Source organism: Vanellus vanellus (genome assembly GCF_965231255.1).
Source record: "Vanellus vanellus genome assembly, chromosome: 6".
Classification (NCBI taxonomy): domain Eukaryota; kingdom Metazoa; phylum Chordata; class Aves; order Charadriiformes; family Charadriidae; genus Vanellus; species Vanellus vanellus.
Window position 1 is genome coordinate 46,978,915 of NC_138911.1, and position 4,883 is coordinate 46,983,797.

Sequence of the window (4,883 nt, forward strand, 5' to 3'; positions counted from 1 at the left end):
AAAACTGGGGAGTTAAGGCCCCTGACTTCTACTTTCCCATTTATCAGTGACAACGTAGGCTGGTCATTTTATCGCACTCTTTAATAGTATTCCCACTCTTTAGGAAAGCTGCATGGCTTAACGTATATTTGTAATTTTTTTTTTTTATTTGAAAGTATTAGAAAAGATTTACAGGGTAATTTAAGCAGATGGAATGACTACATTTGTTGGTTGGAGGGAGGGTGTGGTTTTTTACATTTGCTATGACAGATAAACATATCTTTTTCCTTTGCTAAAAGATCATATGGAATCATATTCCAAGCTGCCTATAACTTAAGAGTTTTGTTTCTCCAAAGCAGCTTTTAGGGCATCAGAGTAAGTGAGTTCTTAGCTTGACAGCAAGGCTCTACAACCTCTATAAGGCACATGATCAGAGAGGAAAATGGTGAACAGGAACTGCCCTTACCATTCTCATGTTTTTTTGACTCTGCCACAGACTTCCTATATGGTCTCGACCAAGTTTTTAAATCTATTTCGTAATTCCCCATGTGCTATTCTGGAGTAATAATTCCCCATGTCAGAAGCATCTGAGTATAAATTTATTGCTAAATGTCTTTTATGCTAAGGCTTGTAAGTAATATACTCTCTCAAAGAAAATTATCTTTCTGCTAAAGGAGCAATTGTTCTATTGATTATCAACGAACTTTGTTTATATTTTTAAATTTACTTTATCAGAGATCTTGGTCTGATTCATCTGTAAGTTGCATTCTTATGCATTCATTTACACACCAGTATTTTTCTGCCACTTATATTTGCTATTTTTACATGTTTTGATCAGCTATAGGTAACTACTTTTGGTGCTAGGCACTGTAGAATTAGACCTCCTATGTTCTGAGGAGGAAAGATGGGGAGAAAAGTATAGAGCAGCAATGCTTTCACACACAAAAAGAAAAATCTATGGGCTGAATGAATGAAGAATGGAATGAAAGGCATATGAATATGAAGGGGAGACTTTCAAAGACTGTTTTAGCCACAGGCCTTTTCATGTCAAGTATCTGGTGCATCCAAGCTGTAAAAAGCAAAGCAGGAATTTCTAGGATCGATTTCACCCCTTTGACTCATCCCCTTCCTTTGCCCATTTGCTCTCGTAAGACAGGTCCATAGTGTGCAACAGGAAACCAAGCAAAAACAATACAAGAAAACGCATTTTAATTTTAGCCACACAGCTGCCTCTGGGTTCTTGAAATACACTCCCCTCTAAGTGCTTCCATACACCAAGCTATCCAAGCGCTCTAGACAGGCTGAGTCTCAACTGCAAACTCATTCCACAACTAATCTCTCTCTGGCATTGTTACAGCAACCAAACCAAGTTGGTCAAATGCCCAGTTGGGGCAAACTGGGTCCTTATCCAAGTGCCCTCTGTTATGTGGCTTGAAGTGATGGGCTACGGACTCCAAGTTCTTTGGGCAGGGACAAGTTTTCGGATAAGGATTAAAAACAACCTCTTTTTCCCTTATCCTCTCCCTCTACACATTAATACACAGCGTAAGAAACCAAAAATATCCTTTGAAGTTGTGCCTGTGAGGGATACTGAGCCCTAGTATAACGTGACAGGTGACCTATTCTCCTTGTGCCAAGCTGCATGTAGCCTTGCTGTTTGGAAAACTATCTGGGAAATTTAAGGACTACCAGGAGAAAAATGGGAAATCTAAAAGCTCAGTCATATACTCAGTTCTTCATGTTGGGTTGTTTTTTTGCCTTTGGCTTTTGAAGGTGAAACGTAAACCACCTCTGAATTCCAGAGGTTTTTTACTGCCATCATGTGGAGAATTTCCTAAAAAAATGAAAAACTGTCTTCCCTGACTAGATGTGATTTTTCCTGCCCTTGGCAAAACTGAAAAAAATCTAATTCAGTCTTACATCTACACAGGGTTAGTCTTGGAGCCACAAATGGCATAAACATCTGCTAAATATTCTGCCACCCTTAGTATACTTTGCTTTTGCCCTACTGAAGCAGTGTATTTGTTGGCATAGCAGAGCTGGTCAAGAGTGTGACAGCCCGGGTATGCTTGTCATTTCTGATATTCCATTACAGGTTTCTTTCTGTGGTCATACAGAACATACAAACATTTAATATCAATGCTATTTCTTTCCATGCAGCAACGATACAAAGGAAAACAATATTACAGCAGGGTATCACAAATCCAATTATATAAATTATCTTGGGATCAGAAATATACATTTTTCAGGCATTACTATTCCCATTATGCAATCCTCCATTTCATCTGACCCCATAACAATCACACTTGAAGAATTTGATTAAAATATTAAAACTGTTCCAGATGGATGGAAAATTAGAGGGCTCTATTAATTTTAATAGAAGGAGGAGAGTATTTCTACCTTCCAGGAAATCCTAAGATTTCTAAAGTTTTGACCCAAACCAATAACTATATTTCAATTAAAAAAAAAAGCAAAATGGAACATCACCAAATTTGATTTCTATTTGATTTCTTTTTAGTTTTGTATTGTACTGATTAACATTGTATTACTACTGTAAAAGTCAAAATAAAAAAGTGAACTTTTCACCAATATTGACACATTTTCCTTAAAGGTTTTGCTTTTGCTAAATCAATAAAATCTGGAAGACAATTACTGTCACACCATTTCCAAGAAGCTTTGTTTGTTTTCCCAAAGACATGCAAACAAGTAACCCCATTTTTAAGAGTGATGAACCTCCAGTAGCTCCTCCTGAATTCAGCGCAACAGAAATCAGCCTTGCATTTGGATTATGAATCCAATTGGTATCTTCTGTCCATTCTGCTATCTCGCTTGAAATCATAACTGGTTTTTAGTTTCTCCCTGCCCAGAGGCTTGCAAACATAGTAATTACAGACCTCAGCAAGGTCCATAAATGACTCCATAACAAAAGCATGTTCTAATTTATACCAACATCCTCTTGTACAACAGGACCTCTTCAGAAGAGCTGCTACGCTTGGTAAGTTCAGAAAGTTGGTCTGAAGATCTGTGAAGTACTATCATCAAGGCACTGCCTTCTTCTAGTCTCATAAAAATCCATTCAGTTTTGGCTACAGTATACACAGGCCACTGAAAAAATCAGCACTCAGCAGCTTTTTCTCAATCTGCTCCTATAAGTCCTCACAGTTCCTGTAGCCTTGGACACAAACTGTTCAGCATTTTGCTGTGATAGTCTGTGCAGCATAGATTTCTAAGCTAAAGGTAAAATGGATCCCGCTACTCTCCCTCTAGCATAGGGGAACATACTTTCCCCTGCAAACCAAGAGCCAGTTCTATCTTTGTCTTTTAAATGGCTCTAGTAATTCTGTACGTTTCACAATCATATTATTAAGCAAAGCCTCAACCACTACTAAGAGAACCCACACGCAACAGACGAATTCAGCCATCTGACATAACAAGCCTACAGGGAAAGCAACTGAGTCACAGTGGCATCTGAGCTTCTCGGAAAGCCTAGTCTATATCCTTGGCTCATCTGCCTGTACTATGAGGCACAGCACATGGCTATATCAGTGTAACCGCATCATATGATCTCTCTAAAGACTAGTCTGTAGAAAACTTAATCCTTCTATGTGCAACTAATATGGCTAGTCTTTAATCCTCCATAGCAGAGGTCTGTACTGAAGGTTCAAGGTTCAAATTCTCTGCTTCATGAGGTACATTTGTTATCCTTGCACATAAAGTAATGAATTCTTGCCTTTTCATTTGCTTGTAAATATGACAGGAAACAACAGGCCAAAATCCTTATTAAAATAATATTCTGAAATATCGTCATGTCAAATATAGTTCTCATCAATTAGGAAAATACAGATTTGAGATCACCAGTACAACCTTAATTCTGCTACATGCTGCATTTATGTTATCAGGCTATCTTTAATTACCTACTGACATCTTAGTTTTTTTTCCACCAAACAATGTGTCATTTGTTTGACTGGGTAAATGCATTGGGAATAAAACATATAGAGAATTAGGCTGTTGTTTGTGGTATACCTATCTCATATTTGTTGCCCTTGGTATATAAATAAAATGTTTAAAAGTAAGATTTGGGATTACTTATTGTAATTTTATGCAAATTAGATAAAGTCCTTTTCATCCTGAAAAAAAGTCCACAGGCAGTCCTTGACTGGACCAAGTTTGACCTTCCTGATATACTGTAACTCAGAGACACACGACACCTAGTGGTTATTAGAAATAATGCAGGAATGCAGAAGCTGTATAGAATATGAAGACACTTATCCCCATTCCCAGGTTCACAAAATTAAGACCCGACTAGCAAAATTAAGACATTGGACAAGTTGCAATCTCTATTAAATAGTCAGTAGAGATGGCCTTAACAGATTCTACATTTAAGAAACAAAAAATATCCCAAAGGAACAATCAACATCTGAAATACAAACCCAAATAATTTTTGATCTCCAGGAAAACATGACATCTATCCTACTTTGGAGTAAACAGTAGCTCTTTCATGACAACAGTGTAAATCCTGTAGATTTCTCCATCAGAAAATAACAATATCACGAGGAGATTTCCCTGACGGCACTGCACTGATTAAGTAAAGCCATCCTTCTATATCCTGTAGCTTTTCACATAACTGGAGGCTATATTGAACACAGCCAGAGAAGAAGGTGACTGCACTGGGGAAGTGAGTGAGTACAAAAGGGCATGCTGCCCTCCAAAGCACTCTGGACTGCTGAAAAGGTTTGATGCTACACAGATTAAAAGCAGTCACTGGGGATGCTCTTTGCAGTTTCCCCAAATCCTCCGTTGGCCCAAGAGTCTAGGACTTGCAAAGGGGGTATTAAACCCACCTTTGGTTCTCCTCCAACATAACACAGTACAGAAGAACGTGTCCAGCGAAGGGAAACTAAGAT